This window comes from Chiloscyllium plagiosum, chromosome 33 (genome assembly GCF_004010195.1).
Source record: "Chiloscyllium plagiosum isolate BGI_BamShark_2017 chromosome 33, ASM401019v2, whole genome shotgun sequence".
NCBI classification, from domain to species: Eukaryota; Metazoa; Chordata; class Chondrichthyes; order Orectolobiformes; family Hemiscylliidae; genus Chiloscyllium; species Chiloscyllium plagiosum.
In genome coordinates this window covers 33,828,384-33,843,012 of record NC_057742.1, presented here as the reverse complement: position 1 = coordinate 33,843,012, position 14,629 = coordinate 33,828,384, and the positions used below count along the sequence as shown (strand labels likewise).

At 44.1% G+C, this 14,629-nt stretch overlaps 1 protein-coding gene across 1 annotated transcript in view; it reads left to right on the top strand.

Moving 5' to 3' along the window:
• map3k14a (mitogen-activated protein kinase kinase kinase 14a) overlaps positions 1-14,629 on the top strand; it is a 59,423-nt gene that overhangs the window by 19,525 nt on the left and 25,269 nt on the right. The window lies entirely within an intron of this gene.

Here is a 14,629-nt window from a genome sequence, read left to right as displayed (position 1 = left end):
AAGATGAGTATATCCCGGAAGGTAGATGCAAATGGTCATTGTCCCATGCATCTTTCTGGGTGATCAGAGTCATGAGTATGGAAGGGGTCTTGGCAGGTTACACAGCACCCACTGCTTCCACTGTGCCTCAATGGTGAAGGGGGGTGAATGTTGGAGGTGGTGGACAGAATGTCAGTCAGTTGGGTTGATTTACCTGCCATGTCCAGTTTCTTGTTTCTGTTTTATCAATACTTTTTTTAATGCTGTTGGTAATTTGGATAACATGACTGCCTATAAGAGTTAATACTCCATGTGAACAATACAATGAACAATAGTTTGTTTATTTTATGTGTTGTAATTTTCTTTTGTTGCATGTTATGGGAATAATGTGTGGTATGCTTATTTATTCATAGTTGTGAAATGCATAGGAGCTGTGGTTATTGTTTTTCATATTAGCAGCTTTATTTTAAAACAGAAATTTTCAATGTCTTTAAAACAGGGATCATTCATTATATTAAATCCTTGTCTGACTTTACAGTTACCGAACCACTTCAAGCGTCCGTGGTGTCAGCCATGATTACTGGTAATTTACATGTTTCTGAGTCAGGAGGTCAGGGTCACATCTCACTGCTGGGATGGAAGAAGATAGTGAGGGTTAACCTTGGTACCCTCACCAATATTTATCCTTCAAACAATAATATAAAAGCTAAATTAACTGGCCATTGCTACCTTGTTGTTTGAGCTCATTGTGTACAATTGGCTTCTGTGTTTCACTTGAGAGATCCTGACATCATGACAGGTGCTACATAAATGCTTTATTTTTTTGGATTATATTTAGCCTCTCCTTTGTTCATTTCCAGGATGTATTTGGAGTCCTCCCAGATTTGCTGGAATGAACCCAACTTCCTCCTTCTCTTACATGCCGAGCTGCATTCCAGGTCAACATGGCTTGGGGTCATTGTTACCTGTGTATTTCATTCGCAGGGCAAGGCATTCACCTTATCACCATTAACCTGAGAATATCTCTTCTCCTTGCACTGATGATGTTGACTCAGTTACAAGAAAGTGCTGGCGTTTATTCAATGTCATTCATGACCCTTTTTTAAAGTTTGTTCACTGAACATGAGCATCACTGGCTGGACCAGTTTTTAGAACATAGAACAATACAGCGCAGACCAGGCTCTTCGGCCCTCGATGTTGCGCCGGCCGGTGAACTATTCTCCGCTCGTCCCTCTACACTATCCCATCACCATCCATGTGCTTATCCAAGGATTGTTTAAGTCTCCCTAATGTGGCTGAGTTAACTACATTGGCAAGTAGGGCATTCCACACCCTTACCACTCTGAGTAAAGAACCTGCCTCTGACATCTGTCTTAAATCTATTGCCCCTGCGTGGAGTAACTTGTGAGGCTATTTTAACAGGCGGTTGAAAATCAGCCACATCACTAGATCTGGTCATATGAAGGCCAGTCCTGGTCAGAATGGGAGACTTCCTTCCACATTGCTGCGGGCCCACACCTGTCGGGAGAGTTAGTTATTGCTTTTCATCTGCCCCAAAGTCATTTGCCTGGGGAAAAATAGCACATTCTTCCCACATACTGATCCTAAAGATGGGCATTTACAGCAATAGTTGCTCTGGTCGTCATTTGATTAGCTTTTTAATTCCAAATTTTTATGGAATTCAATTTATCATGGTGGGGTTTTACTGATGTCGCCAGACCATTGGCGTGGAGCCCTGATTTGCTAGTCTAGTGGCATTACCTTAGGCTTTCTCGAAAGAGTTACAAACTAGTTAATTCAGTAATTTCCTAACCAATTTTGAAGAAGCAATGCAGTACCCTCTTCAGAGTGGAAAATGTTCACTGATTTTCCAGTATTATGTACTTGCTATCAAATATATTAAGGTAGATGATCTCATCTCAGTCTGACATTTTGTTTCTTATCTGCTTGCTACAATCAGAGACCCATGCAATCCGCACTGTTTTAAACATAGAGCATCAAAATGCTTTTCACCAATAATCAAGCTGTGTTGGGATACAATAGAAAGCTATAAATACTGCAGAGGCAGTAAAGCGCGTATTATGATAACCGGACTACTGAAGAGTTGAGTAGCAAGCATAATAGAGATGATAAACTCAGATGTGACACATGCCAGGAAAATGGGAGAAAATTATGACTGTACTTGTTCAGGAGGAAGATGTTCATTTCAGGAATGTACACTGAGATTCTAGCTCGATGGGTGGGACTTACAAATGCAGTCTTGATTTGCAGATTTAACTACAAACCTGACTTTCACTCTAGCGCTTGCATTTAAATGCACTTTTTTTCTCTCTCAATGGGGTGACCCTCCTTCAGTGTTGATGTGCTGCCCTTCTCTGTCTACTTAAATAGAAGTTTCCAAGCAAAACTGAAAATGCTGGAAACACTCCAATCAGACAACATTTGTGAAGAGAGAGATAAAGTTAAAGGCAGAACTTGATGCCCTCTGCCAAGGTGAGTTTGGAGGTGGGGGGGTGGTGGAAGGCTTGTAGCTCCTTCCTGATGCCAGTGAGGTCCTCAAGTGGAAATGAATGCCTGCTTAAAGGCCACTCCCTGGCAATGCTGCGACAACTTGTTAGGTTTGTTTGTAGGCTCGATGGTTGGCAGGGTGACGATGGTGGGCTATCCTCATTGTCAGGCACTCGGTGCCTCATTGGTATGACCCAGATTTGAGAGCGGGCCCCATGGAAGCTCACACTACCCCTGTCTTTTCATCTGAATCCTTGCCCTCCCCTAGAGTGTTAACCCCCTGCAAACCCCATCCACCCCTCGCTCACTTGAGTCTTTTGACAGTGCTAGGCCTCTGATGTGTGAATTTCACATAGTGAGCACCAGACTCCGTAGCATTGCCTGTCATGGAGAGAGACCAGTCTTGTTTCTTCTGGGGGGGAGCAGGGATGGGATTTCCACATCCAGTGTTCTTGACCCGAGGACCAGCCATTACTGGCTATTTATCTGCCTGATTTGACATTTAATGTGGTAATCCTTCCCCGAAGGTAGTGAGGAGGGTCCTGCTGCATGCATAAAATTTCATTCAGTATGTCAAATTTCATCTAAACTAGAAGTTGTCAGAAATATGAGTGTTTCTAAGCCAGTACAGAACAGAGGTACAGCTGGCTTTGTCATTGGGGATATTGTAGTGATTGTAAGAAGGTTAACCAGGTGGAGCTTGTACAATATGAGTTCCCTGAATGGGCCTGTTAACCTGGTCTAATCGGGGAGCGCTGGCTGATAGATAAGAAAAGGAGTGTCAGAAATCCTGTTCACTCTGAGAGCTGGCTCTGAGTGTCAAGAACTCTCCATCTGTAAATAAAGGGTGACTTGGTGATGGGATACCGGCCTCTGTGCAGTTATGTTATGAGTGCAAAGCACAATCCTGAGGAAATGTGGATTGCAACAGTTGTCTTTGAGTTGGGGTAAGCGTTTCTGGCATCATGCTGTTATTTGGGAAGCTTGACCCATTTGAACTGGTAGAAAGTGAGGACAGCAGATTCTGGAGATCAGAGTCAAGAGTGTGGTGATGGCAAATACGGCAGGTCAGGCATCATCCGAGGAGCAGGAGAATCGATGTTTCGGGGTGGGGAACATAAGCCCTTCATCAGGGATGAAGCTTGTGGGCCGGAGAGGGATGAGCTATAAATGAGAGGGGATGGGGATAGGGGAAAGGTATCTGAGAATGCAATAGGTAGATGAAGGTGAGGAAGAAGATGATAGGTCGGAGAGGAGGGTGGAGCGGATAGATGGGAAAGGTGATGGACCAGTCAGGGGGGCGGTGCCGAGTTGGAGGCTTGGGACTGGGACAATGTGGGGAGAGGGGAAATGAGGAAATTGTTAAAATCCACATTGATCACGTGTGGTTGCAGGGTCCCAAGGTGGAACATGAGGCATTCTTCCTCCAGGTGCCAGGTGGTAAGGGTTTGGCGATGGAGGCGGCCCAGGGCATGTCCTTGACGGAGTGGGAGTGAACTGTTCAGCCACCGGGTAGTGGGGTTGGTGGGTTTGGGTATTCTAGAGATGTTCTCTGAAACAATCTGCAAGTAATTGTGCTGGCTCCCTGATGTAGAGGAGACCACGTCGGGTGCAAAGGATACATTAGATGACATTGGTGGAGGTACAGGTAAATTTATGACTGATGTGGTAGGATCCTTTGGTGCCTTGGACGGAGGTGAGGGGAGTGGTGTGGGCACAGGTTTTGCACTTCCTGCGGTGGCATTGAAAGGTGCCAGGAGTAGGGTGTGGGCTGGTGTCGGGCATGGACCTGACAAGGGAGTCACGGAGGGAATGGTCTCTCTAGAATGATGATTGGGATGGGGAGGGAAATATGTCTCCGGTGGTGGGGGTTGTTTGTAGGTGGTGGAGGTGTTGGAGGATAATGTGATTGTTGGTGGGGTGTAAGGTGAGGACCAGGGGCTTCTGTCCTTGTTGCATTGGGAAGGGACGGGGTTCGAGGGCAGTGGTGTGGGTAGTGGAGGAGATGCGCTGGAGGGCATCGTTGACCACGTGGGCAGGGAAATTGCAATTTTGGAAGGAGGACACCATCTGGGATTTTCTAAGGTGGAATTGGTTATCCTGGGAACAGATGTGGCAGAGGTGGAGGAATTGGGAATAAGGGATGACATATTTGCAGGAGGTTGGGTGGGAGGAGGTGTAGTCTAGGTAGCTGTGGAAGTCGGTGAGCTTGTTGTAGATATCTGTGGTTAGTCGGTCACCAAAGACGGTGATAGAAACGTCCAGGAAGGGGAGGGCGGTGCCGAGATGGTCCAGGTGAATTTGAGGTCCGGGTGAAAGGTGTTGGTGAAGTTGATGAACTGATCTGTTCAATCTCCTCGATTGTAGCTGGGGAACAGGTGGGGGGTGGTGCTGGTGTAACTGTGGAAGATGAACTGCTCCACGTAACTGACAAAGAGGCAGGCATAGCTGGGTCCCATGCAGGTGCCCATGGCTACCATTTGGTTTGGAGGAAGTGGGAGGATTGGAAGTTGTTAAAGATGAGGACCAGTTCAGCCAGGTGGATGAGAATGTCGGTGAAAAGGTACTGGTTGGGATGGCTTGAGAGAAAGAAAAGGAGAGCTTGGAGACCTTTGTTGTGATGGATGGATGTGTATAGGGACTGGATATCCATGGTGAAGATGAGGTGTTGGGGACCGGGAAATGAAAATCTTGGAGGAACTGAAGGGCATGGGTGGTGTCCCGAACATAGGTAGGGGGGTTCCTGGACTAAGGGGGACAGAACAGTATCCAGGTATGCAGAGATGAGTTCAATGGGACAAGAGCAGGCTGAGACAATGGGTCGACCGGGGGAGTCCAGTTTGTGAATTTTTGGTAGGAGTTAGAAACGGGCAGTGCAGGGTTCACGGACAATGAGGTTGGAGGCTGTGGGTGGAAGATTCCCTGAGGTGATGAGGTAGTGGATGGTCTGGGAGATGGTTTGGTGATGGGAGATGAGCTCATGATCGAGGGGGTAGTAGGAGGAGGTATCTGCGAGCTGGCGCTTGGCTTCAGCGGTGTAGAGGTCGGTGCGCCAATTGGCACATTGCAGTTGGCTTTGTCAATAGAAAATGCGGCATGGAGCACATGAATTGCAGGGTATTCCAATGGAAGTGGACACCCTCAGGCTGAATTCAGTAGTGGGCTCTAATACTAAGTGTGTATAATTATAAGTTGGAACACTGTCTGGAGGTCAAGTAGCAAATGTGGATGCGTTGAGCTACCACTGGCAGATACACACCGGTGATACCATCACTGGGAGGGTCAGGAATAGTTTGAAATTTTCTGGACACACTTTTTTCAGCTGACAATATCAGACTTTGGATGCAGAAATATCTGATCTGGCAAAACTGAAACAGCTGGTGGTGATGGGAGAAGTCAAAGTTGGGCCCAGAGAGACCAGATCACCATATACGACAGCACATCATTATGGGCAGCAAGAGTAATTATCCCGAGGAAAGGTCACCGCTGGATACTGGTTGAACTGCACGAAAGTCATCTAGTGGTTTCCAAAATGAACATGTTGACAAAAAGTCAAAAGTCGGGGGCTACATCTGAGATGGTCACAGCTAATGTCGCTGCCTTGACACCTTTGCTTGAAGAAGAGAATTAATTTCTTCCCAAACAGTCCTGACGTAAGATGTGAGCTACTCTGCATTACACACTGCCCGAATCAGTCAGACTCAGAGGAACCTTGTCCAGTTCAAACTCCCCAGGAGGAGGTACAAGAAAATGACCCGGTCTATGTCTTTTACTCGGAGTGGGAGCAATGCAGTCAGTGTGATGAGGTCAGCCTGGCGGACCTCATAGAATATGAGTTTCCTGATTGGACCAAATTAACAGGTTCAGTCAGGGAGCCCTGGCTGACAGATAAGAACAGGAGTGTTAGAGGCTCTGTTCACTTTGCGTTTGCTGGACCAGTGTCAAGTACAATGCACATATAGATAAAGGGTGACTTGGTGATGGGATACCAGCCTCTATGGAGTTATTTCAGGTAGGGCTTCAGTGAAGAGATGGATTAAAGGGAAAAAAAATCATCTGAGAGTTGTTGAGAATAACAGAGATCAAATGACAAAAGGGATGGTGTTGGTGGTATTGGGACACGTAGAAAAACAAAAGATGAATGCAGTCACAGTGCACTTGGCTATGACAGGTGGATAGAACCTTACAGCTGCTTAGGATAACTGCTGCCCTTGTAACTGTCGTTGGCACGTAGCCAACTCCACCTTGAGTCAAATGTAGACTCCAAAAGTGATGTGCGCACTGACTGTAAGAGCAGATGTCACAGCAGCTTGCTGATAACTTCCTCTGCTGGTGGATAGTGAGCAGGCACAGGGCAGAAGGCTGACAGAGAGTCAGGGAGGATCTTCGAACCGATCCAAATCAGACAACTCTGTGATTTCCTTGTAAATTGTGTCAGTTGTCTGGAGCAAGTGCTGCGTGATTCTCACTGTGTTAACTCACTAACCCTCATCATTCTTCCCTCAATTTCACCTCCAGGTCAAACTTTGACTTTAGCTATTATGATGCCAGGGGAACTGAAGCAATAATGGCAGCTTGCACAGGCCATTCACATCCCTTCTTTTTCAGTAGTGGGACTAGGATTTCCTTGGCCTTGTTGTGGAGCGGGTCTCTGTGGCCTATCTCACCTCTACATGTGGCCTTCAGCAGGTCTGTGACACTCATTTGTTTTGCCTCCTGTCCTCTAGATTTGTAACATCATTAGTGATGTTCAGGTTTAAACAAATAAAGGATACTTGTTGCATTTGAAAGGAACCTTTTGTAACATTCCTAAACACTTCAATGAATTACTTTTGAAGAGTAGCCACTATAGCCATGTAGTAAAAGGAAAAGAAACACACACAAACAGTCTGTGTCTTAGTCAGCATTGCAAGGTAGCTGGCCAGTAAAGGCAGGACAACTTGAGATCCTAACACAAAGGCCTTGCATCACGAGCTAAGAAGCTGGAGTTCAGAAATAGGAGCTAAAGATAAAATGTGGTACCTATTAATCGACATGGTATGATTACTCAAAAAGGAGAATGTTAGAGCCTTTTATAAAGAATGTAATAGCAGAACATTCAGAAGTACTTCGTATGATCAACCAGTCAGCATGGCTTCAGGCAGGAGAAATCATGACTAATATATTTTATTATAATTCTTTGAGGACGTAACAAAGGACAGTTGAGGGGAAGCAGTGGATGTAATATATTTGTATTTTCAGACTGCATTTGATTAGGCTACTTAATAAGGTAATAATTTTAAGATAAACTTTTTTTCTGGAGATGGACTGAGATGGGCTGAATGGTCTGCATCCACACTGTCAAGGGTTCTATAATGGTGTTTGAGGTAATATATTAGCATGGATTAGAGGATTAGCTAACAGGAAGTTGAGAAAACAGGGGTAGGGGTCATTTTCAGACAGCAACAGGAATCTAGTAGAGTGCCACAGGAATCAATGCTTCAGCCACAGTTATTTATATATTAATGAATTGGATGAGGGAAGTGAATGTACTGTAACCAGGTTTGTGGACAGCACCAAAAATAGATGGGGAGGCAAGTGGAGAGGATGACAGAATCTGCAGAGGGATGTACAGAGGTTATGGGAGTGTGCAAAATCTTGGCAAATAGAATATAATGTGGGAAAATATGAGATTATTCATTTTGACAAGACTAGAGGAACTGACTAATATTTAAATGGGGAAAGATCGCAGAAACACAAAGCACAGAGGGATTTGGGAGTCATTGTGCATAAGTCATGAAAAGCTGGCTTTAATGTTCGGCAGGTAATAGGTTAGGAAAATGGAATTGGTCTTTAATTTAAAGGGAATGGAGTATAAAGATAAGGAGATCTTGCTAAAACTATACAAGGCATAAGTCAGACCACAGATGGAATAGTGTGAACAGTCTGGGTCCCCTTATCTAAGGAAAGACATACTGGCATTGGAGGCAGTCCAGAGAAGTTTCACAAGGTTAATTGTGGGTATGGAGGTGAGTAGGTTGGGCCTATACTCATTGGAGTTTAGAAGAATGAGAGGTGGTCTTATTAAGCTATTCTTAGGTGGCTTGACAGTGTGGATACAGAGAGGTTGGTTCTCCTTTTGGGAGAGTTTGGGGCCGGGGGCATAATCTCAGAATAAGGCTGACACATTTCAGGTAGAGATTAGGAGGAATTTCTTCTCTCTGGGGTCAGTGAATCATTGGAATTCTTTACTACAGAGGGCATTTGAGGCTGGGTCATTAAGTATATTCAAGACCTGAGATTGACAGATTTTTAATCAGTAAGGGAATCAAGGGTTTTAGGGGAAAAGCAGGAAATTGAAGTTAAAGGTTATCAAATCAGCCATGATGTCATTGAATGGCACAGCAGACTCAATGGGCTGAATGACCTGCTTCAGCTCCTCTGTTTTATGGTAGTAAAGTTGTATAGTCTTGGAGTAGAATAACAGTTCACAGGATAAAATAAGGAAAGTGTTTGCATTTTGAACGAGTTGCTGGCTGAGGATTTCCTCTTGATGCATCTTTTCTCTGCCTCTAATACAGACTTGCTTTTGAAGGAGCTACATGGTCTATTATTATCGAATCCCTACAGTATGGAAGCAGGCCATTCATCCCACAGCAACACTTCAGAGAACATCCCACCCAGACCCACCCCACTGCTGTAACCATGCATTTCCCATGGCTAATCTACCTCGCCTGCACATCCCAGGACATTACACATGAATAGCAGTGAATTGAGGGGTGCATAGGTTAGGTTATTTTACATTAGAATTAATGCTTGGCACAACATTGTGGGCTAAAGGGCCTGTTTTGTGCTGTACTTTTCGATGTTCTATTACTGGGCAATTTGGCATGGCCAATCCATCTAACCTGCACACCTTTGGACTGTGGGAGGAAACCCACGCAGATACATGGAGAATATACAAACTCCATACAGACAGCTGCCCAAGGATGGAATCGAACCCAGTCCCTGGCGCTGTGAGGCAGCATTGCTAACCATTGAGCCACCGTGCAGCCCATTTTAAGTTGGGCAAAAAGTAGCTTTCTTGGACTTGATACTCCTAGGAATTAGGGTCAATACCAAAACAACTAAGTGAAGCCTTTGGTGTGTTCTTGTAGTGTTTCATTTGACCACCATGAGGGTACACCCCAGACCATGGACTGTTCACTTTGGTCAGTGAGTGTCAGGCATTCTGCCATAAAGACCTGTTTTAACTGTCTCCGTATAGTATACTTGGCATGCCAGTTCAATGGGTGCCTCAGTGTCTGGTATTTGTCCTACCTTCTGATCTTCAGAAGCTTCCAAAGGCAGCACAAGTAAAAGCACTTTGAGCTTTTTAGCATGGCATTGGCACTGAGTACAATTCTTGCATGTATAGAGTGCAGGGCCCTACATTATTACTTCTGATGTTTTCAGTTTGGTCAGCAGCCTTACACCTTTTTGTTCCCAGGCTAAGGTTCAAAGTCTGCCAAGGCTGCTTGCTTTGGCAATTCTTCATGTGTCATGTTGATTCAGACAGTGTGAGAGTGTGTTGCTGAGGATACATGTTGACTGGTTTTATTACTGGATTGTAACCTTGGGCTTGATTCTATGGCTTGTCTGTAGTAATTAATAGGATAGATGCAAAGAAATTCTTTCCCCTAATGGAGGTAGATAGGATAGTGAAGAAGGCATTTGGTATGCTTTCCTTTTTTGGACAGAGCATTGAGTACAGGAGTTGAGAAGTCATGCTGCAGATGTACAGGACGTTGGTTAGGTTACTTTTGGAATATTCTGTGCAATTCTGGTCTCCCTCCTACGGGAAAGATGTTGTGAAACTTGAAACGATTCAGAAATCGTTGCCAGGGTTGGAGGATTTGAGCTACAGCCAGAGGCTGAATAGGCTGGGGCTGTTTTCCCTGCAGCATCGGAGGCTGAGGGGTGACCTTACAGACATTTTAATAAAATTATGAGGGGCATGGATAGGGTAAATAGACAGACAGGGTCTTTTCTCCAGTGTAGGGGAGTCCAGAACTGGAGGCCGTAGGTTTAGGATGAGACAGGAAAAATTTTAAAGGGATCTGAGAGGCAACTTTTTCACGCAAAGGGTATTGAGCTGCCAGAGGAAGTGGTGGAGGCAAGTACAATTGCAACATTTAACAGGCATCTGGATGGGTATATGAACAGGAAAGTTAAGAGGCATGTGGGCTAAGTGCTGGCAAATGGGACGAGGATTAGGTTAGGATATCTGGCAGCATGGACGAGTTGTACTGAAGGGTCTATGTCCGTGCTGTACATCTCTATGACTCCATGACTGTAGGTGTTCAGGGCACTGTTAAAATTAGAACCATTTAATAGAAATGTCAGGAAGCAATTCTTCAGATAAAAACTGTTGGAAATCAAATTCTCCATCAAGAAGCTGTTAAGGACGGGGTCAGCTGAAACTGATCAATTTCATTAGGGCAAAGGATATACAACCAGGGTGGATAAATAGAGCTATGATATGTATCAGCCATAATGGGATTGATTGGTGGAACAGTTTGGCCTCCATGTAACATTGGTAAGGTACAATATCTCACTGTCTGCAATTATCTCAGCATGCCTTCTATATTATTGCTTCCTAAATGGGTATTTGCAGAACATTAGGGAAGAAGTGTGCCATTGTAGTTAAATGCTTTTATTCTCACAATGGTAAATATGATTCTTTTAATTGAAGAAAGAATTTCAGTTCTGCTCAACAAGGAATGGGAATAGGCTGTTAAAGGAACCCTCTTCGCAAGTGGACTTCCAGGGACAATGGGTTAAAGGAAGTTGCAGTGCTGAGGGAGTGCTGCAGTGTCAGGGGTGTGGTCTTATACATGACACATTAAACTTGAGCCATCGTCTGCCCCAGTAGGTGAATGTAAATGATCCCATTGTATTCTTATAAAGGAAGAGCAATGGGGTTCTGCTAGTATCCTGGATAATGTTTGAGGGCAGCACAATGGCTCAGTGGTTAGCACTGCTGCCTCACAGTACCAGGGACCCAGGTTTGATAACCGCCTTGGGTGGGTGACTGTGCAAACCCCACACAGACATTCCCCCTGTGTCTGTGTGGGCTTCCTCTGGATGATTTGGTTTCCTCCCTCAGTTCAAAGATGTACAGGGTGGGTGGATTGGCCATGCTAAATTGCCTATTGTATCCAGGGAAGTGCAGGTCATATGGATTAGCCATGGGAAATGCAAGGTTATGGGGTGGGTCTGGGTGGGATGTTCTTCAGAGGGTCAGTGTGGACTTAATGGGCTGAATGGTCTACTTCCATGCTGTAAGAATGCTATGATTCTACAAATGTTTATCCCTCAACAAATGTCACTGTAATGGACTATCTGATCATTGTGATAGTGCTAATGTGAGAGATTGGTGAGTGTATTTTGACTTGTGTTTTCTGTATGTTGCGCCAGTCATGTTCAAAAGTACATGATTGTCTGCGAAGTGTTTTGGAATGTCCTGAACTTGTGTATGGTACTATATAAATGGAAGTACTTAAATAAAGAACAGTTATTGCAGAAATTCAGTTGTAATTAAGTCTTTGGGTGATGACAATAAGCCTACCAATTTCTTTGAACTTATTACTGTAGATTTTTATTGAGTGAAAAATTTATATATCAAATTATATTGCATATAAAATTTTCTTGAGATACGTTCATAATGGTTGCCTGTCAAAGACCTTTGAAGCATTTCTCAAACCTCCAGTTTTTATTTTGAGTGCCAAAGAGGAAACTACATTTTCAGTAATTAATAGACTAGACTAGCAAACATTCCTGGTGAGTTGTGTTCTGTTTAGGTAAACCCAGTTTCAGACAGCTATATACAAACATATTGTGCAGCATCCAGAATTCAAATGGCTCTGATTTCCTGCCTCTGAGTGCTTGCTCCCCTAGCCTTGGCCTCTTAAGAATCATCTGTCTTCAATCACCAGCAGCATTACATGAATTGCACACTAACACAGCTACACACAGGAGAATTGAAAGGCTTTAAGCACTTTGCATGATGCAATCCCTGACTGAAATATCTGTGTTCAATTCAGCTGCTGCGTTGACTTTACCATGACCCTGTTTTGTCAAGGCTAGAAATTAAATAAAAAGGTGGTATAATCACAGTAGATCTTTGCCAATATTATTTGTTAATCATACTCTTTTTGACACGTAACTCTTCTCCCCACCACTCTGTGATTGACATCCAAATAATATATAAAACTTCAAATGCAGGACTTGTTTGATTTAGTGGTCATTCGTGTTGCTGGTCAAATTCAAATAAAGTCGTTTGTCATAAAGTATATGTCGATACATATTGACCCCACACTCTATGGCAAACATTGCCCTTTATCCCATCTGCAGAAATACACTGACACCCTGCTTCCGCCTCCCTTAACATTTCAAGGTCATCATTACCACTGAATACCATCATTTATCAACATCCTTAGGGGTCACTATGGACCAGGAAATTGACTCTCCACATAAATACCTTGGCTACACGAGTAGGTCAGAGCCTAGGAGCTCTGGGCAATTAACTCACCTCCTGATTCCCTAAAGCCTGTCTACCATCTACAAGATACAATTAAGGAGTGTAATGGAATGATATCCACTGACCTGGATGAGTGCAGCTCCAACAACACCCAAGGAATTTGACATCTTCCAGAACAAAGCAGCCTGTTTGATTAACACCTGATCTAACACCTTGAACATTCACTCCTTCCACCAGTGCCACACAGTGAAAGCACTGAGTACCAACAGCACCTTCTAAACCTTTTACCCTCACCACCTAGAAGGACAAAGGCAGCAGATACATGTGAATAACTGCATCCTCCAAGTCATTCGCCATCTTGACTTGGAACTATAATCATTGTTCCTTCTCTATCACTGGGCCAGAATCATGGAACATCCTTCTTAACCCCACTATGGTGAACATTCACCATGTGGACTAAGTGATTCAGGAAGAAACTTCACCACCACCACCACCTTCTCAAGGACATTCAGGAATGGGCAATAAAAAATTCTGGACCAGTCAGTGATGTTCAAATCTTGTAAATTACCTTTTCTAAATGACTAAACCCCTCCCCGCCCCCCATGCACTTACACATACTGACTTCTTCCCCACTCACTTAGTGACCCCTTCCCCACATAATGACCACCTTCTCCCATCCTCTGACAATGACTATACTCCTCTCACTGACCCATCATCTCTATATGTGATCCCTCAGTCCAGTGGTATGAGAACATTACGGACTGGCAGTTCAGTGTTCGAGGAGTGAGGCATTATTGGTGATGTAATCTACTGAATGAGGTTAGATTAGTGTCCAGTCTACCTCGTCTGACGTGTTTAAAATATCCCATGACACTATTTAATGAAGGAGAGAGTTCATCCAGTGTCCTAGCCAATATTGACCTCTCCATAAACATCAATGAGCAATTTACCTCATTGCTGTCTGTGATATCTTGCGGCATAAAATATTACCTGCCACATTTTCCTACAATATAATTGTGGCTATGCTTCTGAAGTTTCTTTGTTTCTTGATATGAATGTAAGGCATTGTTGTTTGAGCATGCTCTATGCGTTCTGGTTTCCGTAGGTCACCACACACACAGCATACTGACGGGTCTGAATTTTCATTGCACACATGCTCCTGTTAGTTCCAACTTATCGTTTGTCCCAAAACATGGTCGGTTAGCTTGGTTAGGTGGATGGTTAATTTGTAATGCAGAGTGTCACCAACAATCCAGATTCCATTTGTGCACCAGCTGCAGGTTCTGCCTTCTCAACCTTGCCCATCACTTGAGGTGTGGCGACCCTCCAGTTAAACCACAACCAGTTGTCTCTCCCTAATGAGACTGGTCCCCTGGGACTGTGGTTGCTTTGCCTCATGTGTAGTTTGTTGCTTTGAAAAGGGAAGCACAACTCAATAATTTGCAACTAGTCAGGTGTGATGGTTAATAAAATGTGATTTTTTTTTTTAAAATGGTTTTGTTGGTGAAATTTATGCTATGAATAAATGAAAAGTTGATCACTAGATTTCCATGTTAGCACTGACAAGTCAAATAAAGGCATTATGTAAACTTGTGTTGACTGAAAGTGTGTACCTTGACCCTACTGCCTGAGGAAGATTGG